Below are 25,285 nucleotides of genomic sequence, written 5' to 3'. Positions count from 1 at the left end.
TGTGGAGGACATTCTTTCTAAATCCAGCTGAGTGTTTGTATTCTTCAGAGATTCCTTCAACTCATGGGCCAATGTGGCCTTGTCTACCAGGGTGGCATAAACCATTTCCCCTGTTTGCTTATGTAACTCTATTTGATCCATGGGGTGAATGTCCTTGGCTAGGACCTCTAATCTTGTCCTGACATAGTCTGCAACTGACTGTGGCTGCTGAACCTTGGGCTTGAAGTGGGTGAGAATCATCCTTTCTTCTTTAATTTCATATGCTACCATCAACCTTTCCTGCTTGGCAGGTGTTGCTTTTAGGAATTGGTCATACAATTGCACTCTCAGTAGCTCATTTTGAGCCTTAATTTCTTTAAAGCTGGCTTTGACGCTAGTTGGTCTCTTGCTTTGTTGTGTGGAGGAAGATACCTCCATGGCATGCTGTCTGTCTTGCTCTTGTTGGAAAGAGCTTGTAGCTGTATGCTGGCTTGCTTCCCTTCTCGGGCTTTCTATGAGTTCCTCACTGACTTCCTCCTCAAATGGAGGATCAACTCTTTGCCTTTTAGCTTCGGGCTGCTGTGCAGAGCCACTAGCTGGTGTAAATTCTTCCCTATCTCGCTTCTTGCTTCTTTCTTCATTGACAGGAGTTTGCAAAGGTGGCACTTGTAGCGCCTCTGTTTGTTGAGGAGGGACCTGCCCTTGAGTTTGTTCTATTGAAGTGGCAGGCTGATCTGTGACCACTCCTTGCTCTGTCTCCATTGGCTCTTTTCCTTTAGCTGTACCTGTTGCTGATGTAGAAGCTCCTTGGGCAGCTTGTGAAGCTGTAGTTGTAGATGTTCCCTCTTCAACTTGGTATTGCAGTTTGAAAGTTACCTGGTCAGCAGAATCCAAGTCAAGAGTTTTTTCAAGATCTTTAGCAGTTTGCTCCAAAATTTCCTCCTGAGTGAATTCTTCAACTAAGGTTCCTTGTGCCCATGCATCTTGATTAGCGTATTTTTCAATGTGTGGGGTTTTGCAGTGATCATAGGGTGTCAATCTATATTTGACTCTTCTGGCATTAATAAAGCCAAGTGGGTCATAAGGGACCCACCAGAAACTTCTTTTCAGCTTAAGTTGATCCTTGAGTATCAGGTTAGCATCTTGCCAACCTTCCTTCTTGTTCACGATAAAGGGGCCTAGGTGGTCTTTAAGTTTCAGTCGAGCCTTCTTCTTGGTGCTGTGTAAATGTGTCAGATCTGAATTGATAAGCTGCCTGTAGTATTCCAAGGCAAACAGCCTCATTGGTACATATCTTGGGAGCCTGTAGGGACAAAGCTCATAGCCATAGATTCTGATGACAGTGTGATTCTGGTATAGGTACCAATCACCTACTTTGTAGCTCTTAGATAGCTGCAGTATCTTCTGCATCTCATAAGTTATTCTGGGAGGAGGAGCCTTCATTAAGAGGCAGGAGACTGGATAAACAAACTGGTCAATGAACTCACAGTAAGAGTAAGGAGAATGCTGCATTTGATGGAATACTGATGACCAGAAGACAACAGATCTTCTTTCTCCCTTTGAATCCAATTTCTTGATGGGGCATTGGAAGCATTCAGACTGGTAATACATGAACAAATGATAGATGTATGAGGAATATTTGAAAACTCCCTGCCTATCTAGCTTAGTGAGCTGGTCATGAATTTTGTTTGCTATGAACTTGGCATAATTATACTTGATAGCAGGAGGCTGTCCTTGGCTGAATGAAGACAACAGAACCAGCACTGTCTCATCCACATGTTCACTTGTTTTGAAGCCTAACACATAGGATATCATGTCTACAAGTAGCTTGCCCACCTCATTGAAATGGACATAAAGGAATGGAGGTGGTTCCTTAGGTTGGCAATCTGCCCTCATAAATGTCTTAGCAATTCTCTCAATCCTGGGGCCAGGGAGCCAGGAGGCCTCATCCAGCAAGTGCTTCATGGAGAAGGGCAGTAGTAGCTCAGTCTGTTTGAAATTTAACATCTGGTTGATGGAGTCAGGAGTGATGTAGAAAAGTATGCTCCCAGATGGAGACTTAACAACCCTCTGATTTGGCTCATAGTTTGCAGCACACAGATGAATAATCTCAAGAAAAATATTGACAGAGGGGAGAAATAATGTGGCAAATTGGACTCCCATATGCCATACATGTCAGTGTTGTTTATAAAGTTGTTTCTTAGCTGGCAGTAGGTATGCAAATGATTCCTGTTCCCAATTAGGTCTTGAATGAGATAATCTGTGTCAGCCAAGGCCATTGACTCAAGCTCTTTGCTTGCTGGATTCATGGGAGTGATGCTCAGGTCTGATGGAGTGGCCATTATGTAATTTTTCACTGTTTGAGCTTGGAAGGAAAGGTCAATGCAATAGCTGGCTAACAAATTTGCCTATAAGGAGTAGCAGAGGAACCTAGGATTGAACTCAAATGTAACGATAGCTTGACTGCTTGGCACTTATGCTATGAGATAGACAATCTTTGCAAAGTTTGTGGGCCAAATTCCCTTCCCTTAGTGAACTTTCTGGAGTTAAAGACTGCGAGGATTAATGCAGAAGGGGAAGGAGTTACTATGACTTCAAATGGATTGATTTATACAGTGGAATGAGGTGAAATTGGGCAATGCTGAGCTCTTGAAAGGTTTTGTCTGGAGGCCAAGCTTTAAATGGAGTTTTGACGGTGAAACTGGAAACGGGTGTGGGTTTAAAAGATTGCTTTTGAAATAAGGGCTTACCAATGGGTTTTAGTGAAGTCTTAGGTGTAGCAGAATTGCCAATTGAGGAATTTTGCAGGTTTGCAGCATGTACAGCGGAAAAACATGGAAGAACAGGAGCGAAGAGGGGAGAAATTGGCAAATACCTAGTTAAAACGACGCCGAAAGGGGACGAGCTGGTGCAATGGCAAGCTATGGCGTCGAATAACAGGCCGCAGCAGCTTGGTTGGTTGATTTCAAGCTTTGGGAATGAGAAAATGGTAAAAACAGTGAGCCAGAGCTTTGCAAATGAACCAATAGAAGTGAAATACAACGGTCGTTTGCGCGCTTTTTATGCAGAAAATGACATTTTGGCGATTTGGCGCTTTTTCGGGATGACGTCAGCGCGACGTCATCGGCGGGTCCCGGGTACGGATAGGTGACGTGGCAGCTGATGGGGCGGTGACGTGGCAATGACACGGTGGCAGGGCGCGGGTACGAAAGGGATGAGGTGGCGGCAATCGCGGCAGAGCAGCGGAGGCGTGGAGGTGACGTCATGGGGAGACGTGGCGCTGACGTTTACACAGGGGAGGGCAGTATCTGGTTTCAGGCGCACCGCTTTTGTGCGTAGGCAGTTTCGAAGGGGGGGGCTCCGCCACAGCCGGGAGGGCGACGCGTGGCAGGAGTACGACGGGAAAACCGCCCATCTCCCGGACGCTAACCCTCGGCATGTTGAGTCACAAAAAGGCCCGCACACCGTAGATCTTGGACGCGACAGATTTGACGGTCGGCGGCACTGATAACGCGGTGGATGGTTAGATACGGGGCCCACGGCGTTTTATATTAATTGTTTTATTGTGGCGGGGGGAAAACTTTAGGAAAGTGGGTTTTGGGTTATATACAAACGGGGTGAAATATATTTACATGTGTGACCTTAGGACAAGGGCGAGAAATGAGTATTATAGGGTCAGGACTTAAGGGAAAAGGTTATTAGTGTGACCAGTTGTCAGACTAATTCCAGGCTTGGACACGGAAGGGTTGGTAGGAGCCCCAGATGGGCTACTATCTCCCGGACTAAAAACATATGGCTATAGTGCCAAGGTGGGGGGTTATTTAATATTTTTGGGAATTTCATATAATTTTAGTAGTAAATGGGAATGGGGAAATAGTTAGGGAGCTACATAATACAATTAGAAGTTAATATGGCTTGGTGGAGTGTAAATGGAAAGGGAACAATGATAAGTCTATGAAGTGGTGATATACATAGGAATTGCATAGAAAGTGGACAAATGACTTTTGTACAAGAAATGTGGCTTTCTTTTCATGGAGAAAACCAAAACTTTGACTTGATGTTTCACAAAAATGAAATGAAATCAGGACTTGTTGGGCAGATTCCAAGGTCCTTTAGGGGGATGTTAGTAAGAGACTTTAGGGGGGGTGAAGGGAAATTAAACATGCTTTTCATAATTCTGCCATAAACACTGCTTTGCTACCTCTGCCACTGATGAGATGAGCTTTCTTTGTCAGGGCCAAAACTGAAGATAATCTTGCTTCTGCAACCCCAGGCTACCTACCCAGCTTAATACTCCTAGCATTTTTGTTACTTCAGGAAGGGTGCACTTAGACTTACAAACCCTAATTGCTTTTTTCTTTTCAACTGCCCTCCTATCTAAAACTACCCTTATTGCTTCCAAGAGCCCAAACTAGACAGTTGGGCACCTTCATTCTCTACCTAGCTATTAATCTGCCAAGCTTAAGCTGTTTGGACAGATGTTTATTCTCTATCTCTAAAATAAGAAGTTTAAACCTAAGGAAACCAAGATTAAGCTGTTTGGCCTTCCTTTAACCGAGGAATCTTTCAAAAATGAAACTTTTGCAGTATGGAAAAGATGAACATTTTTGGCACTTCCACTGTCAATCATGAAATATGAAACCTGTTGCAGCAGGAGGCTAACAGTGTCCTCCAGAAATGTCCAACAAATTTGGAATCCCTATCTGAGACAATACTCTTAGGCAACCCATGCAATCTTACAACCTCCTTAAAAAACAAATTAGCAATGTGAGAAGCATTGCTAGTTTTATAACATGGAATAAAGTGTGTCGTTTTTGAAAATCTGTCTACTACAACAAAAATTGAATCATTACCTCTTTGAGTCTTTGGTGAGCCTAAAACAAAATCCATACTTACCATATCCAAAGCCCTATCTGGAATTGGTAATGGAACATACAAACCTGTGTTTTGGCTTTTTCCCTTTGCATATTGACAGACTTTGCAAGTTCTCACATACTTCTCCACTTCAGATTTCATTTTCGGCCAAAAATAAAATTTGTTTAACTGCTCATAAGTCTTGTCCACACCAAAATGTCCTGCAAGTCCTCCACTATGTTTCTCTATGATTAAGTTCTCCCTCATAGAAAAATTTGGTATGCATAGCTGATTTCTCTTAAACAACAGTCCATCTTGTAAGAAGTAATTCAACCATTTACTCCTATCCACCAAAACAGGATTTTTACAAGCTTAAAATGCCTCTTTAAAATCTGGATCTGTTTCATACAATTCTTTAAGAAAATCAAAACCCAACACTTGGATTTGACTCTCTTGAAGTAATAAAATTCTCCTACTTAAGGCATCTGCAACTTTTTTTGATTGGCCATTTATATGCTTCAAGACAAAATGGAAACCTTGAAGATACTCTAGCCATTTGGCATGTTTCTGGTTAAGCTTTGGCCGCTGCATAATATACTGTAGTGCATGACTATCTGAATAAAGTATGAACTCCTTTGACATTAGATAATGCCTCCATTTCTTCAATGACTACATAACTGCATAGAACTCCTTATCGTAAAAGAATACTTCTTTGAATCATTCAACTTTTCACTAAAATAATCTATAGGTCTGTCTTCCTGACTTAAGACACCGCCAGTAGCTTCTTTGCTGGCATCACACTTCACTCGGAAAGATTTACTAAAATCAGGTAGAACCAAAATAGGCTTTTCCGTGATCTTCTTCTTCAATAGCTGGAGATTCTTTTGTGCTTCAACAGTCCTAAATGGTTGTTTATCCTTCTTTATGGTCTCAATAATAGGTGCATTGATCTTACTAAAATTATTTATGAATTTTCTATAAAAACTAGCAAGACCATGAAAACTTCTTACCTCAAAGACACTTTTAGGTGAAGGCCACTCCATGATTGCCTTGATCTTCTCTGGATCCATCTTCAGTCCTTCAGCAGAAATAACAAAACCCAAGTACACTAGCTCTTCTTTCATGAATGAACACTTCTTCAAATTCAACAATAATTTCTCTTGCTGTGGCCTTTGTAAAACATAATGCATATGTCTCATGTGCTCCTCTTTGGATCTGCTGTAAACTAATATATCGTCCAAATATACTATTACAAATTTACCAATGAACTATTTAATAACTTCATTCATGAGTCTCATAAACATACTTGGTGCATTTGGCAACCCAAAAGGCATTACTCTCCACTCATACAATCCCTCATTTGTCTTAAAAGTGGTTTTCCACTCATCCCCTTCTCTTATCCTTATCTGATGATACCCACTTTTAAGATCTAGTTTTGAAAAATACTTTCCTCCACTCAAGCAAACCATTAAATGTTCAATTATAGGTAAAGGAAATCTGTACCTGATTGTAATTTTATTGATGGCTCTTGAATCTGTACACATTCTCCAGCCTCCATTTTTTTTGGACTCAACACTGTTGGTACTGCACAAGGACTCAAGCTTTCTCTGATCAGCGCTTTGTCAAGCAATTCTTGCACCTTCTTCCTAACCTCTTCATTTTCTGTAGGAGTCATTCTATAAGCTGCTTTGTTAGGTAGACTTGCTCCAAGAATAAAATATATATGATGGCTAATTCTTCTAATGGGTGGTAACTCATTAGGCAAATCATCGACAATAATATCACAATATTTCTCCAACATTTCTTGAATTTCAATGGGTAAATCAAAAACTTTAGTAGAAGTCATTATTACCTTGGGCTTGCAAATTATAGCAAAATATACCTCATTCTCTTCAATCTGCTTCAAGTATTCTTTTCCTCCTAGTAATAAAATTTTTGGATCAGTCTTCTTTCTTGATGCATCTTCTTCTTGCAGAGGTAGCAACGTATGATTTACACCATCCTTTCCAAACTTGTAGGTGTTTCTTTTCCCATCATGCATGGATCCTCTGTCATATTGCCAAGATATTCCAAGCAATATGTGACACACATCCATTGGCATCACATCACATACAATTTGATCTTTATACTTGCCCAACTGAAACTCCACTTCACACTGTTCATTCACTAACAGTTTATGTCCCTTTTGTAACCATGACACCTTGTAAGGTGTTGGATGTTTCATTGTCTTCAGCTTCAATTTCTCCACCACTTCTGTAGAGACCAAATTATCAGTGCTGCCACTATCAATGATCATCTGACAACATTTCCCTTGAACCTTACACACTGTTCTGAACAAAGTCTTCCTTTGTGATGGTTCAACTATCTCCTTTGTTGGCTTGAGAAAAACTTTATTAACTACCAAAGATTCTCCTCTCTCTAGTATAATTTCTTCTTCTATCACTGTTGTTGTTGTTTCTTCTCCCTTAGCTTCAGCAACAATGGCATTCCTCTGATTTTTTTTCTGCTTTCTCTAGGCACTCAAAAGCTCTGTGTCCCGGTTTGTTACATCTGTAACATCTTATTTCTCTTCCTCTTCCTCTGCCTCCTCTTCCTCTAGAAAAACTCCATCTGCTTCTTGCATCACCTCTTGTGGGTGCATGTTGGGTTGAGTTGCTGCTAACTCCATCTTTAGGTGTTGTAGATCTTCCTCTACCACCTTGATTTCCCCTTCCTCGGAAAGTACCTCTCCCTCTGGCAGACTGCTTCCTCATGAGTTTTTCTTCAGCTTTCAATGCCATCTGATGAGCTTCTTGTACTGTTTTAGGAGACATTATACTTATCTCATCTTGAATGTCCATCCTAAGACCATTCACATATTTGGATACCTTCTCATCTGTATCCTAGTCTTCTCCAACTCTTATGCTTACCTTGTATAATTCCTCTATGTATTCTTTCACTGTCAAAGACCTTTGTCTAAGATTTTGCATCTGTCTGAACAAGGTTTGCTGGTAATTACCTGGTAGAAACTTACCTCTTAGCTTTGCTACCATCCTACTCCAATTTTTTGATTGGTTGCTTGCCAAGTCTCTTCCTTTATGCCTGCACACCATCCCACCAAAGCACTGCATGGCCTTTTAGCTTGGTGACAACAAACTTTACTTTCTTCTCATCTTATGTTTCTTCATAGTCGAAGAATTTCTCCATGCCATTAATCCAATCTATCAATTCTTCTGGATTCAATCCTCCTTCATATATTGAAATCTCAGTATTTGGCCTAGCTGTGGATCTCAACACTGACTGGAAGAATCTCATCTCAGGAGTAACTGCTACAACTTCCTCCTCTGCAGCTTCAACCTCAGGCTCACTAACATCTCCATCATCTATATTTCTTCCTATTGTTAATGCATCCAATCTAACTTGCATCTGTTGCACAGCTTCCATCACTTCAGCATTTGCAACAGGCTGTCCTCTTCCACCACGTCCTCGTCCTCTTCCAACTCTGAAATCCATATTAACTTTCCTTATCCTGCTTCTGAGATTCAATTCAGTGTCAGCTGGTGGCTCTGATACCACTAATGGTGGCCTGGGTCCAGGTGATATGGACAAACAGTCGAAACTTGATATAATTTCTTCTAGCTCTAGCTGAATTTCTCCTTCTACTTCAAATGGTGTATCAGTCATTTATTGTTAGACTGATTGTTTCATGAGTTTTCCCTTTTGATCACCCCAACCTCGTTATTGGCACAAATCATACCATAGGCCTGGTTTCCTCCTTCGGAACTATAATTCCATAGGAATTATAAAAATACAATATCGTTGCTTTAAAATGAGGTAACTACGTTTTAAACGCAAAATACACAGACAATGGGCTTTTTTTTCCAAAGGAATGGAATAACACTATCGGCACTTTAAAACCACTATAGTGTTGATTCCAAAAAATTACACTATCGACGCAAGACTTCAAAGAAAAGCGTTATACCCAAATAATTGACTATCGATGGTTATTATCGGCCCTTCCAACGCTCCTTTCTTCGATGCGATAACACATAGTGTTATCAAAGATCGCAATCGGTGACTCCAATATTCTAAAGGCTTGGCTCCTCCCACTTTGATCTTGCGATGCTATAAGCCTCGCGGACCCGATAACTTATCCACCCTGCTCTACAGCATTTCGGGTCCAAGCTATCGGAGTTTCGGACTTCGGCGGTTCCAAAGGTCCTTTTCGCTCCACTTGTGGTTCTGCGATGCGATAATGGTTCAGACCCGATACGGGTATGAGCCAGATTTAATAATATTTTAGGTCCAGAACTTCATTCAGACTAAGTATTTTCACGGGTTTCCTGTGTAAACAGAGTTTCCGCTTGCGGAACTCAACAATGCTTATAAGGAAAACAGGCGTGCCGATATAAGGGAAAAACCATACCAACAAGCTTAAATCAAGTATTAATAGGGAAACAATGTCGAATCACCATTAACAAGGTTCAGAAGAAAAGAATCGCAACCAAATACACATGCAAATACCAATTAATAGAGAACCGTCAGTTCAAATGCACAGAGAGAGTTCTTTGAAAGTCACAATGCATCCAGGATCGACTAACTCAGAGAAGTCTCATTATTTCCTTTTTAAAATAATAGATAAAGCCCTCTCGGTCCTTATCCCTTTACAAAAGCATGCCAATTACATAGAGCGATTAAAGCAATTATCCATAAAGCTTACTATAGCTTATCCATAAAGCGATTATTACAACATGATCTTATTCTTAAATTCTATCCTTATCCTAAACTAGAAAAACATGGAAATTGATGGCTAAAGGACCCCACTCCTTTGCCTATAGATTTTTTTATTTTTTTATTTTTGGAATAAGTTTGAAGATTTTTTCCTACAAGTTGCATGCTCCTACATCAACAATTAAAGTAGTGAAACAGAAAAATGTTGTGCCCTTTATGTCATCCAAATCACATAGGATAAAGAAACTAGCGTAGATCCCATTGCAAATTTCCCATTATTAAATAAGTATATCAACGTGTTCCTAGATGAATTGTTAGGACTTCAACCTAGCAGAGACATTGAATTCACAATTGAACTGATTTTGAAAACAACATCAACAACGAAAGCCCCCTATCATATGAGCACCCATGAACTTGTGGAGGGAAAGCCGCAATTGATGGAGAAGGGATACATACAACCTAATGTTTCATCATGGGGAGACCTAACACTATTTGTCAAAAAGAAAGACAAAACACTGTGTATGTGCATAGATTACCAGTAGCTAAATAAAGCCACTATGAAAAATAAGTACCCATTGCCCATAATTGATGATCTATTCAACCAATTGAGAGGGGATATTGTATTTTTCAAAATTGATTTAAGGACTGGTTACCATCAGGTCAAAATCAAATAGGAGGACATTCAGAAGATTGCATTTAGGACAAGGTATGGTCACTATGAGTTTATAGTATTACCATTTGGGCTTACAAATGCCTCAACAACCTTTATTTTCCTGATGAATAATGTGTTCAGACCATACTTGGATAGATTTGTACTAGTGTTTTTGGATGACATCCTGGTGTATTCAAAGAATGAAAAGGAGCATGAGGACCACCTGAGAGTTGTTCTACAACTTCTCAGAGAGCATAAATTGTATTCCAAACTCAACAAGTGTGAGTTCTTTCAAACTTAGGTTCACTATTTGGGTCATGTAATCTCAAAAGTAATGGTTATGGATCCATAAAATATCAAAGTGATAATGGAATGGCCCATGCCTCGGATATGATAGAGGTCAGATCATTTATGGGGTTGGTTGGTTACTATCAAAGATTCATTCAAAACTTCTCAAAGATTGGGCATCCCATCACTGCCTTACAAAGAAAAGGAGTGAAGTTTCAGTGGACACCTGAATGTGTAGCTAGTTTTGAATAACTAAAAATTTTACTCACTTGTGCACCTATATTAAGAATAACTGACCCTGAAAAGGATTTTGTAGTTTGTACTAATGCTTGTAAGGAGGGACTTTGTGGAGTCATGATGCAAGAAGGGCATGCAATATGCTATGAATATAGGAATTTTAATGAGCATGAAAGGAATTATGTCACTCATGACTTGGGGTTGGCATTCATTGTGCATGAATTAAAAAAATGGAGGCATTACCTACTAGGAAGGAGGTTTGTGTTGATGATTTATTATGGTGGTATGAAATACTTGTTTCACTAGTCCAGGATGAATGTCATACAAGCTAGGCGGTTGGCTTTGATCAATGAATTTGATTTTAAAATTTAGCACATCAAAGGAAAAGAGAATAAGGTGTCAAATGCACTCAATAGAAGTTTTCAAGAGGTTCGTCTAGCATCCATAAGGATTAGCTCATTTGAAATCAAGGAGAGGATTAAAGAAGGGATGATAAATGATGAACATTACTAATATGTGAAGAAGTGTTGCCAATAACAACCAGATGGATTAATAAGCAAAAGCTACGAGCTCAATGATGATGGAATACTAATATTCAAGAATAGGAAATATGTGCCCAATGTCAAGTATTTAAGGAAGCTTATCATGGATGAATTCCATAAAATACCTTACTCAGGTCACCCTAGATATTGAAAGATGATTACCACCATGAAAAGGACATATTTTTGGTTAGGAATGAAGAAATAGAATATCTCGCAAAATGTTTGGAATGTCAACATGTGAAGTGGAGTACATGCATACAACTAGACTGCTATAACAAATTCCAATTCTAGAATGGAAATGGGAGGTCATATCCATAGACTTCAGTACAATATTTCCCAAGACATATAGACAACATGATGTTATCATGGTGGTAGTGGATAAGTTGAGCAAGGCGACTCACTTTATAGTTGTTAATTCTACTCATAGAAAAATATATATAGTCTATATCTTCATGAGAGAGATAATTAGGTTGCATGGAGTACCTAAAAAGATAATATTAGAAAGAGATGCCAAGTTTACTTTGAAATTTTGGAAGTCATTGTTTGTTGGTTTTGGAACCTAGCTAGTTTTTAGCACAACTTATCATCCTCAGAACGATGGTCAAAAAAATATATTAAATAGAATTTTGGAAGACATACTGAGAATGTATGTGATGCATTAGCCAAGAAAGTGGGAATACTATTTACCACTAGTATAATTTGCATACAACAATAGATATCAAGAGTCATTGGTAATGAGTCCCTTTGAGGCACTTTATTGCAAGAAATGCAACATCCCTATCAGTTGGGATAATCCAATAAACAGAGTAATTGTTGGGCCAAATTTTCTAAAAAGAAATGAAGCAAGAGATGATCAAGGTTAAACAAAATTTAAAGGCAACCCAAAATATGCAGAAAAGTTATGTAGACCAAGAGAGACTACATAGAGTTTCAAGTGGCAAAGAATGTTTATCTTCATATTAAGCAAAAGAAAAGCTCGTTAAAAATGGGCTCATGTGACAAGTTGGAACCCATATATAGCAGACCATTTCAAATCTTGGAGAGGGTGGGGCTAATGGCCTACAAATTGACCTTGCCACTCATAATGAAAGCACACAATGTTTTTCATGTTTCCTTACTTAAGAAATATGTTCATGACACTAATCATGTTGTTGACTAGTCTGTGATACAGGTGGAACCAAAGAGAGAGTTCCAACCAAAATCATTATGCATCCCGGATCAGAGGAAAATGACACTCCAAAATAGAACAATAGAGCATGTCAAGGTGCAATGGAAGCACTTTGGACCTGATAAAGCCACTTGGGAGATGGATGAAAAAATAGGGGAAATGTACCCATGTTTTGTTTGTTGTATAAGTGGACCTAAGAGCCATGTGAAGCTCAACTTTTTTTCTTCATTGATAAGAACACCAAGGATGGTGTTCCCTTTAAGGGGGTGGGGTTTGTGACACCCCGAGTATGTTTTACCCCTAATTTTTGCAATGTAATGATACTTGATATAATACAAGAAGATATTTTTATGTAATGGCTTGAAGAGTGGGACCACAGATCCATGATCTAAGAGGGAAGAGGAAATATGTTCCCATGTGGGGTTGGATGGCACCATTAATTAATTGTATGTTTCAAATTAATAAGAAAAAGAAGAGGAAGAGTCCAAGAGGAATATGAAGAAGCACCCTGCGGAAATAATAAAAAGGAAATGCACATCAATGTGGGAGTTGGACCTTTTCTTGGTGAAGCTCATGGGGAAATATAGAAAGATCTATGAGCTTAGGGAATGAGATTCCATGAAGGAGGAAATTGTGTCCAAAGTGCAGGAGGATTAAGAGGAAATGGGAATCAATGATTGCCAAGGACTAGCTAAGAAATCACAGAGGATGCTAGCTAGGGCTGATAAATCACATGCAGATGGGTGCTTGTTGTGAGAGAGTTGATAAACCACCTTGGGTGCTTGCTATGGGCATAGGGGCTTCACTCAATGAAACTCTAACGTATCACATGTTGTCATGGAACATTAAACAATACCCCTAATTTTACTACATATTGGAAAATACCTCTAAATCACATTATTTAACCCTATATCAATACGAACCTAATACACCTTCCCAATTTAGAAAACCCCTACTTTCACTAGATATTGTAGGTATCCATTTTTTTATTAACATTTTTTATACCCCTAGAAATATAAAACCCCTTTACTCCCTATATATCCCCCAATATATTATGTCATTTTTTCTCAATATATATCCCCCAATATGAATGCATGTGGTATGCTATTGCTCCCCTAGTGAAATCCCCTATGCCTATCACCTGATAAGCCAATCTTAGATCGCTTGACACAACTGATAAACCACCCACTGTTGCGAATTTTGTTGTGCTTGGATAGTTTATAAACCTAATGTCATTTTCATTTCCCTTCCTCTGTGGACTAAATATGGCTTCCTGCTAAATATGTTGAAAATAAATTTCCTTATATTGTGGATTTATCTAGGGGTGACTACTGCAAGTAACTTTGGCTATGGTGATTCTAAGGTTGGGTGCAAAATCGAAGTCCCACCTTCAATTTTTCCATTGGATTGATTGTAATTGCATGTATTTAGCTGAGAGTTGTGGAATTAAAGAATTTCTCTGTGGATATTGATATGTAGCTCTAAACAATGTTGCATTGTTGTGTAATGTTGATGCATGAAATTATTAAATGAAATTCTTAAATTCTTATGGTTGTTTTTATGAGTTTTTGTCATGCATCTATAAGCTAAATTCCTGAAGTTTTCTATTTACCATATATGGAGTCTATTCTAGGTTTAATGTTTGGTAAATTGCTCCAAATCTTAGCATGGTGTCAATTTTCCACTGTTCTACGATGTTACAATCACTTTTAGCCCAATATTATCTTCAATTAGCAATCACTTTCAAAAAAATTTAATCTTTCCAGTAACAAATAACAATTGTAGATAGAACAACAAATGCAATGATAATAGAAGACAATCAAGAGCAATAAGAGACACAAGGATTTGGTCAAAGACCAGGGAAAAACCCACAACATGGAAAGACATTTCAAATTCTTATTCTTATTAGATCGACATAAAATGTTCACCAAAGAGAGTACAATGATCCAATTCACCAATCAAGAGTCAAAGTCAATCCTTTGACTATCCAACAAAGTTAACCAACCAATATCCAAATGATGAGCCAATAGTCAAATCTATCCCAAGTCAAATTTGGTCATAGTCAATGATAGTCAACAACAACAAATGATGTCATAAGTAGTCATAAGTCAAAAGTTAAACATCATCCAAGAGAGCTCAGTTAAAGGTAAAAATATTCGGCCTTCCAAGCTAGTCAAACCTCAGTGAAAATAGCCCCAAAATACATGGTCAAACTTGGTCAACAAAGAGAGAAAGTCTGTGATCAAGGTTTGTAGTCAACTGCAGTAAAAAAATCCAGAAAAGATCAATCTTTGTGCCAAAGAAAACAACCTCCAAGAATAGATACAAATAAGAAGTCAAACCAAGTCAAAGTGTTGGTCAAAGGCAAATTTTGGCCCTTTGAAATTTTCTCTTTCTCCTCTTCACACATGTGGATGAAGACCTGCAACTTTTAGATGAATGAATGTGTGATATGATGCTCCAAATGAGGTTGACATGATTTGTATTTATATGCGTTGGAGGATACCTAGTTTGTCCTTTAGGTCGACCTGTACTTTTGTGTCATTATGGATTTTCACATAAAAGATATATTTTTCTTTGACCAAATTAAATTCTTCCAAGGCAAACTTGAGGCTTCTCTGGATGAGGAAGACTGTCCAATAGGGGAATTTGTCCTTGAGCTACCAAATTAACACTCCCTCTCAGGTAGGGAGAAATTTTTTACTATAGTATATGTCCCATTTTTAATTTCTTAATATCCTCAAGTCAAATGTCATCTCATCTCATCTCTGCTCATTTCTATTGAACACTCTTGAATCTAAAAGAATAATTTGATATCATATGGGAGCTCAAGTTACCACCCTCTATCCAAGGATGATATGCAAGATACGACTTACCATGAGGTAAGGATCATAGCTATTCTATTGTCATGACAATAGGCATGATACAACTTACTGTGAGGTAAGGATCACAACTATCTTATTATCCATTGATCTACCTAAATTGACCCTTAAGAGTTAGTGGTGGAACACTTGAATCCTCTCACTTGGGTAGGATACTAATTACCATAAATGGTAATGATCGGAGCTATCCCAAGTCACCTCTCAACATGTTGGCTAGATGGGTAGGAATAATCCCAACAAGCTCAACTTGTGGGTAGGATTCCAACTGGGCTTTACTCTGTCAAGTCCAAAGATGACAATAGGGAGGATACTACTTACCATGTGAAGGATCTCAACTATCCTATTACCATACAATAAGCAGGATACTACTTACTGTGAGGTAAGGATCACAACTATCCTATTGTCCAAAGTTCCCTCAACTCCAAGATCCCTTACTACTCCATTCCTCACCCTGGGAGCTCAACATGGGGTAATACAACGCTCAATGATCTCAATTAGCCAGGAACCTTACTCGAGAGGGTCACATCCATTATTCCAAGCTACTCTATGAAGACCAAGAACTTCTGTCACACGAAACAAGTCGATCTTGCGGACAAGATAGACCTTCCTAGAATCTAAAGAAGACCTAATGACAAGCAAACCAACCAGACACTATCTTTCTCTAAATATGACTTTATAAACAATGGAAAACAAGTGTTTTTAGGGCCTACCTTAGGTCCAACACAAGTTTGTGGATGCCCTTGCTCCTTCGATCCAAATGAGCTCCTTTGTCGCGAATCTGCAAACACAAACAAGGCAAACAAATTAAATAGCACTTGAAAAGCCGATATCATAAAACATATTTAACATGAAAGTCAAGGAGTCCATGAAACAAATAACATGAGATACTTGTTGAGAAAAAAGAGTTTGATTGTATTAATTCAAAAGAAGAAGAACTTTACAACCTGTGCCTTGACGCTGTACAAGCTCCTCCCAGGGTCCAGCAAGAAGTCTCCTCTACTTTGACAAGTTTCACTCACTCCCCAATGAAGCCAAAAAGGTATGTGATCTCTCCTCTTAAGCTCAACTAGGAAGTCTTGATTTCACCAGCATTTACCCTCAAAAATGTTCAGCTTCTAACCTCCCCAACAACCAGCCCAATGCCTGAATTTATAGTGCAATGGAGGGAGGTTACTAGGTCCTCCTTCAAAGGGATAAAGCCCTCCTTCAAAGGGATAGCTCCTCTCATCAAGGGATTAGCTCCTTCTCTTTTGGGATGCATGAACCACCTCAGAGCGAACAATCCACGTCAAAATTCCTTCTAGAATCCTCTAGAATTAACCCAAAGTGAGTTTTTTAAGATAAAACTTGCGCCTTTTGACTTTCACAGGGGTCCGCACCCACACCTTTAGGGACAGAGCAGGCAGGTCCGCATTTTTTGTAAACAGAAGGTGCGGGACCGCAGGTGACAGTGAGAGAAAGTGCGGAACCAGAGTTTCATTGATTTTCAATGTCTTTCTCCCATTTTCAAAGCTTGACTTGAAGAGCTGAGGTCTGAGACTTGCTTAGGAGGACAGTACAAGTGATGATAGACCCATACTGACTGCAAATAATCATGGTGACGATATTTTTGTGTAACAGATTTCCCCCTAAAGTGCGAAGTCTGTAGTAGATGAGGATTTCATTTATCATTTAGGAAGAGTGAAGTACTTTATCATTTCGAGGATCATCTTGTGGAGAGCCCGGTTGGAACCTGTAAAAACATTCAATGAAAGATATATATATGAGATCATATCATCGCTGAGGTAGGCATTCCCATAATCAGATCAAAACTAACTAGAAAACTAACTACTGCTATGATACATGAATGATCTTGTAAAACATCACAAGTATAGACTCATGTGGACATAGTATGGACGCAGCCATCTATTTATGAATAGCCCATTATATAATGAATACAAAATTCCTCGCAACCTAGATTGTGGAAACTAGATCCAGGGTCTTCACTTCTACTTCCCGAAACAGTATGATTCTATCCATGCGAATGAATGTGTTGATGTCGAACATGGTAGAAACCACTTGATTAACAGTCAATGATGTAAACTGTTAACAAGTGTGAGAGAAACCACCAGTGATGTCAATGGCTCTCAAAGTACCCAGTACAATCCATGAGATGCGAATAAATGTGTTGATGTCGAACATGTCACGGAATCCTTTGATTGAAGGTCAATGATGCAACCTTTCGACAAAGGCGAGAAACCTGCCATTGAGGCATGCAGATCTCAAGGTACTGATGATTTCTAGATCATCTTTCTAGATAATGAGCTGATGTCGATAGAAAGCAATCCGTCGTAGGCAAGCCCACAACACGAAATCATAGATCAAGTCGAAGAAATTTAGTTGAAAGGACTGACTCAGGGATGGTCAAGATGGACGGTAGATATTTTGCAGATGAATGGCTTATTGGCAGTGACCTCTTGAACACATAACGACACAACAGATGGTTTGGTGACAATTAACCCAAAGTTAATACCCAGAAATCGGCTGAAGACTTTCAATGTGGTTTAATCAACTGTTAGGCAAAGGATTTCCCAACCTAGGTGAAAGAAAGTGTCGTGTTCAAGAGTGGTTACAAAGTATGACAAACAGACTCATTTTTTTCTCTTTTCCCCCACCATTTCTGGCAAGTACTTCTTTATTTTTGACAAGCTTGAGGAGGATAACATTTGCTTGTTTATAAGCTCATCCTTCGGATGAGTCCAAATTAGTTTAAATTCGAACCCTAAGGAGTGGTTCGTTCCTGTTTGTAATTGAACAGGTCTTTTACTGTGAAATTTTAACGAGTCCAGTATAGGAGAAACTCGGCATTTTTCAATTTTAGAGAGTCTGAAAAAACTTAAGAAGACTCCATGGTTGACCTTTTTCGTAAGTTTGTGTCTCCCAAGCCCGAAAAAGTATAAAATAATACTTGAGAGAACCGCTTGATCTTTTACGACCAAGGAGTACTTTTCTTCATTAGTGCCTTTGATCCAAAAAAGTAAAAAAGCGATCAACGACACGTCGTTTTATAACCAATATCGAATTTGAAACGACAAAAATCTGGCAATCTTTTCATGTTTTTACGGTCGGAAAAGAGCTGTAAGTGGATCGTCTTTTAATTCCGTTTTAACAAGTTTAAAAGAAACACTCGGCGATCTTTTCATGTTTTAGGAGTCAGAAAAGAGCTTAAAGGTGACTCTAAATGTTTTTTCGTTGAAAATGATAGATTTCGCCTGAATAATCCATTATCCTGCACAAAAACACAAACATTACTCATACCTATTTGAAATGGATAAAAATGTCGCAAAAATACCTTTCCAAAGTGAAACATAAACAAATTTGCAATTTATTTACTCAAAAAACTTATAAAAAGGGCCTTCATCAATTCATTTTTACCATTTGAATTTTGGGTGAGAAAATAGTTCTTTTGCTCAGAAAACTTCCCGTGAAGATTGCGGAAAATCCAACCATCGGAATCGAACGCTGTCTTCTCCAGGTAATCCACATCATCCTACTCTTCATTTTTAACCGTTTCAATTTTTGTTTTAGTCATTTATTTCATTTTTTGGGAGGGCTTTTAGGCTTAAAACCCATGCGCAGGGGCCCGCAGGTTTACCACTGCTGGCCTGCGGACCCTGACTTTTTCTCCATTGGGAAAAAGCCAGGGGTCCGCACCTTCCATGTAGACAAGGTGCGGTCCCACGCACTGTGTCTAACCCGGAGGGTGCGGTCCCCGTCGCAAGGGTTTTTAACCCAAAAATTCTCAAAAATGGACCAAACAAAATAATTTCTAGCAATTTAATTTATCTTTATACTTGATGCAGAGAGTACATCATGCTAGATTGGCGTGAACGAGAGCATGAGGATGTGGATGCTGCCGCATGGAATCATCAGCCTTCACTTGATGCTTTGAGGGCATGCGGCTTGTACAAATTCTGGGCCATTCCTGGCATGAGGGCTCAGGTGGATTTCTTACAGTGGTTGGTTGACAGATGGAGCATACAGGACCAGTGCTTCTTCATTGGTGGCCACCAGCTCGAAATCGAGCCGGCGGACATATATTTCTTGACTGGTTTGCCTAAGAGAGGCGAAGACTTGACTCTGTTTGGGGCTAGGCCAGGTGGCCAGTCTGTCGATAGCCTCCGGCTAGAGTACTGCAACAGCCAGGCTAGAGACAAAGGGATAGACATAAAGACCATATCCCGTCCTTAACTCATGGTGATTGCGTTTACTGTCACCAGACTTTGTGGGGCTGTCGCATTACATATTGCCACTGGATCCCAGATGCGTATGGTAGTTGATTGCTTTCGAGGTACCATCTTCAACTGGTGCGATGCTGTGTTGGCCAATCTGAAAGGCCAACTGACCAGGGCCAAAAACGGACAACTAAAGACCTTTGGTTATGGCGCTTTGGTTGTGATTTTTGGCCTGGAGAGGGTTCCTATGTTGATCCCGCAGCACCTTACTATTGGAGCTGGGCTTCCTTGAGAGCCCAAATTGATGCGATGGGTCGCAGTTATGGCCCGTCACCCGGACGAGAGGACAGAGGTTGCTCGATTCAAACCTGAGTATTTCCAATGGCTGGAAAACCAGGTCTTTTCTATTAAGGACTTCCCTTACGCTGGGATAGATTTTCGTGGTGACCCAGACATGGTTCTTCCACCAGGAGAGCAGTGGGATGACTCAGGTAAAATCATTTTCAACATTTTTCCTATTTTATTTATTTTTTATTATTTTTCCATCGTTTCAAAACTGATAGCAAAAGTTTCAAATGCAGATGTGGGTCCACATCAACCAGCCGCTCTCCGGCCTTACGAGAGAAAACAACCAGTTGCAGCCGCGCCAACCCCACAGGACGAGTCAGCAGAGGTTTTGGCCGAGTTGGAGGGTCATCTCGAGCACTTGACAGGAGATATTCTGGAGACCACTATAGATGACATTCCTCGTCGACTTCAGCGCTATGTGTTTGGAGTCCCGGGACCTTTTAGGAGGTTCCTTTGCAAGGTGGCACGTGCAGTGGTTTCTTATAGAGATCATCACCAGTGATAGGATGATCGCCTATTGTGGGCACATATGACATTTTTGTTTTTTGTAGTTATCATTTTTGCCTATCATAAGGTGTTTTTCAACCTATGATCAGGACGATGTATTTTTTGACACACTCCTATATATATATCACTATTACCGGCTTGTCTTGTAAATCATGTTATGGGATGGTTTTAAATTTACATGTATGATTATTGCAAATGTCTATTTAACATTCGAGAAGCAATTGCATCTGATAATGTATTTAAAGATCTTGGAATATGCTGATATTCAATATAATCAAATTCACGTTCCAAGAGACGCACACTCAAAAATAATCTTAATAACATTGGATTTCTAATGGCATACACTCTATTAAGCTGTAATACAATGAGATCAGAATCTAACCTCACTATCAAACTCCGAATCCCAAATGAAATAGATTCAGATAATAACTCAATCACTGCACTATACTCGGCAATGTTGTTCGTTGTTTGACCGAGGCTTACCCCATGCATAGATACTAACTCATCAGAGGGTGAATAGATAACCCACGCTGCGGAAGAAATGTTCCGTGTATTACGACAAGCACCATCAGTGAAACCAATGTATGTTTGGAGAGGCATTGACATCTGCAATATAAGCAGGAATAATGACGAAAAAACACTCTCTAAGCTAAGCACATTGTTTAAACTAAAACACACCAGCTAGAAAGAAAAACTATCCTAACTAAAAATCTCCATACCCATTCTTTAAGCATAATACCTCTTCAAGTAAAGACCATTTCTGGGTTTACCCAAAGAGTCCCCGTCAAAGTCTACCAATTCATAGGCCCCTTTTGCTAGCTTTCGCTTGACAACATAGGGACCATGCCACATAGGAACGAATTTTCCAACGCCTAATTTATCATTAGCTTGATCGTAAACTAAGACTAGATCTCCTTCCGAAAAATTTCGAGGGGTCACATTTCGATCATACTGACCTTTCATGCGTTTTGAGTGAGTCTCGATCGCCAATGCAGCATCACGTCGATTCTCATCTAATTGAGCCAAGTATAACAAACACTTTTCCTCTTCAGAAGTGGCTGGAAGTAACTTGATGGCCATTTGCAGTGACGGGATTTCGCATTCAATGGGTAACACAGCTTCCAAACCATAGACTAGTTGGAAAGGAGTGGACCCTGTTGATGTTTTTACTGAAGTTCGGTACGCCCAAAGCACTGAAAATAGCATGTTATGCCAATTCGACCGATGAATCCCAATGATTCGTCGGATCATGATAACTAAAAATTTGTTGATGGATTCAACCAGACCATTAGCTTGTGGATAATAAGGGGTTTAACTATCGTGACGTAAACCAAGCTGGCCTGTAAGTTTGGTCATCATAACGTTTTGAAAATGACGCCCATGATCAGTGATTATCGTTTGTGGGACACCAAACCTAGAAATTATATGATTGAACATGAAAATTGCAGCTGTCTTGCCGTCTGCCTCAAATGTAGGCATTGCCTCGGCCCACTTGGTAAAATAATCTACCGCAACGATGATATACACATGCCCCCGGCCGAGTGAGGGTTACATGTAATAAAATCGATACCCCATTTGGAAAAAGGACCAATGGCAATTATAGGGTGGAGAGGAGCAGGTGGAGCGCGCATCTTTCGATCAAAAATTTGGCAGTTGTGGCATTTTCGGATCGCCGTAATACAATCTTTAAATAAAGACGGCCAGAAGTAGCCAGCGCGCAATATCTTTTGGGTTGTGGCATACCCAGACATATGACCGCCACACGCCCCAGAGTGACAGTCATTTAGAACCCTTTCAGCTTCCTCGTGAGTTAAGCAACGTCAAAAAATAGAGTCCGTCCCACGGCGATAAAGAGTATCTCCAATAATCCTAAATTGTTGGGATTGGAATCGAATTTTTCGATGTTCTGACCTTGAAATTTCTAGCCGAAAGGATTGGGTCTGGAGATAAACGATAATATCCCCATACCACGGATCTAAAGTGCTGATTAGAAACAAGGATTCGTCCGCAATGGGCTCTTCCGCCACAGTTTCCGTGTCAGCACGTGGGAAGTCACACATTAACTCCGCAAAAACTAAAGATTTCTTAGACTTGGATTTCTCAAATACCAAGTCGAACTCCTGCAGGATAACGATCCATTTAGAGTACTTGCCCCCTAGCAATTGCTTGGTCAAAATGTAGATCATAGGGTTGCAATCCGAAATTACTGTAGTTTTACGTAGTAAAATGTAGTGACGAAAACGTTGGACAGCTTGAACAGCTGCCAATGCCAATTGCTCCACATGTGAGTATTTTAGCTCAGTTGGATTTAAAGTTTGACTAAGGTAATATATCACATGTTCAGTTCCGAATTCATCTTCCTGAACTAAGACCATTCCAATGGTGGAATGAGAGGCGGCGAGATCCAAGAAGTAATCCTGGTTGTAGTTGGGAGGATGCAATAACGGTGCATGGGTCAACGCATGTTTAAGTGCATCAAAAGATTATGAGCTATCTCATCCCAATAGAATGGAGTATTCTGTTTCAACAACCGGGTAAAACCCTTTGTAACCTCGGCGTAGTTAGGAATGAATCGTCGTAAAAAAATTGCGTTCCCTTGCAAACTTTGGAGTTGGCGAAGACTCGAAGGAGGAGGCAATTTGACGATAGCTTCGACCGTCGAGGGATCGACGTGAATGCCGGCTTTCGAAACTAGAAATCCCAGTAATCGACCCGTTTCTATACAGAAAACACATTTGTGTAGGTTCAAACGAATTCGATAATGCCTACACCTCATAAAGATTTCTTGTAAATGGACGAGGTGATCAGCTCGATGTAATGAATGAGCAAGCAAGTCATCGAGATACGGTTGCACAATGTGCTTGATGTCATGAAACGCATAAGACATGGCCCTTTGAAAAGTTGCTCCAACATTCTTGAGCCTAAAAGGTAACTTGCAATAAGCAAATGTACCCCATGGACAAATGAAAGCCGTCTTTGGTTGATCGGCAGGTAGAATATTGATTTGATTGTATCCGGAAAAACCGTCCATGAAGGAGAATATTTCGCTGCCGGCACAATCATCAATAATTTGATCGATATAGGGAGTTGGGCAATTGTCCTTTGGACAGGCTCGATTAATGTCCCTATAATCGATGCATATTCTTATTGTTCCCTGCTTTTTGTTAACCGGAACAATATTCGATACCCAATCCGTTAACGGGATCGGATAAATGAAACCTGCTTTCAGTAATTTTTCAACTTCTGCTTTAACTGCAGTAGCTTTTCGTGGGTGAATCTGACGCAAACGTTGCCGGATGGGTTTAGCATCCGGGTAAGTCTTGATCTCATGAACAACAATCGCGATATCAATTCCTGGCATTTCCTCATAGGACCAGGCAAACACGTCACGGAATTCTTGAAATAGGGCCTTATATAGTTGAATTTCATCATATGTACACGAGGCACCTATATGAATGTTCTCAACAATTCCGGGCTTAACCGAAATGTCAATAGGAATAGTTCGAGAGATGTTTCCCAAATTTAACTCTGAATTGGGATGTTTCATTGGATTCTGAGGTTCCTTGACATATTCAGTAGTAAAAATTGATGAGAAATCATTTTCAAAATGATCATTCTCGGGTAAAAACGAAGATCTGTGATGGAGATCTTCCCATGGTAAATCATCTACACATAGGATTTTGCGAATTTGCTCATTAGAGTGAACAAGTTCAGAAAACGTGATTAAATCCGAGTTTGATGTGAAAAGTGATTTCTCATGGACCACATTCATGAAGTCAATTTCGGTTGAAGATGGGTCGGTAAACGATTGCACGGCCTCATACGCAATTTCATATGGACTCAAAGGCATGAGATCACCAAAAGAGTCTATCTCAGATTCAGAAGGAATGATCCAAGGATCATCATAAACAATGGTGTCTGATGTAATCATATGAATGGTTGCAAATGAAGACGATACGTTGATCGAAGGAAAAGGAAAAGTTCCCAGTAAACCGACATCTTTAACTAATCCTACTCCAACATCCTTATATGGGATAGTCGTTTTATCGACATGCTGAATACTCTCAGAAGAGGCTGGATCAGATGAAAAGTAAGCCAACTAGTCTATTGTTACGATCTTTCCATTATGTGGAAACTTTATTACTCGAAAGACCGATGAAACGATCGTTGTCATAGCGTAAGACCAACTTCGACCCAAGAAAAGGTTGTAATCTAGAGGGGCATCAACCACCTCCACATATAGACTAACGGTTTTTCCTTCAACCCCTATAGGCAGATCCTATAGAATGCCAAAAGGATGAAACCCACAGCCATCAAAGGCCTTTAGAATCGTCGGGGATTGATTTAGCGAAGGAGAACCAAGCAATCTCCAACACTGTATCGACATAATACACATTGAGGCTCCCTCATCAATTACAGTCCGATGAATAGGCCTGTTTTTTACTATCACTGGAATCTGGAAAGCCATTTGATGAGGCAAACGCGGTGTACTATTTTCTAGATCGAAAATTATTAGGTTCAAGTCCTGAACGTCAACAGCTCCTATAGCCGACAAAAGTAATTTACGTTGTGCTGGACATGATTGCAGCACTTCCAAAGCCGACATTGCTGAGGCTGAAACAGTTAAATCCTCAACAATGTTATAATTCTGAGCCGCTCTCGCATGTGGATTGAAAGCTGACTTTCGAAGTATACCCTTGGCGGGCGGTTTGATTACCAAGTCTGGATTAGGTTTCTCAATCTGTAGTGGATCGGAACTGGGAGCTGAGGTTGATGGATTAGAATGAGAAGATTCTGCTTCTTTACCATCACCAAGACTTTTACTACCATAATCTTGCGATCGAGTCGCAATCCTAACATGGGACATCATCAGTGTGGGTTCTTCATTGGCACTCGAGGACGAA

At 39.9% G+C, this 25,285-nt stretch overlaps 1 pseudogene; it reads left to right on the top strand.

Annotated features, from left to right (window-relative positions):
• The first annotated feature begins 2,731 nt into the window (after nucleotides 1–2,731).
• Nucleotides 2,732–25,285, top strand: part of LOC149179774 (uncharacterized) — a 70,687-nt pseudogene continuing 48,133 nt past the window's right edge.

The sequence above is a fragment of the Pinus tabuliformis genome, chromosome 3_2 (assembly GCF_031772625.1).
Source record: "Pinus tabuliformis cultivar Carrire ecotype Pingquan chromosome 3_2, CPIR1, whole genome shotgun sequence".
Taxonomy (NCBI): Eukaryota; Viridiplantae; Streptophyta; class Pinopsida; order Pinales; family Pinaceae; genus Pinus; species Pinus tabuliformis.
The sequence above is the reverse complement of the archived record's forward strand: the minus strand, read 5'-3'. Positions and strand labels throughout refer to the sequence as shown.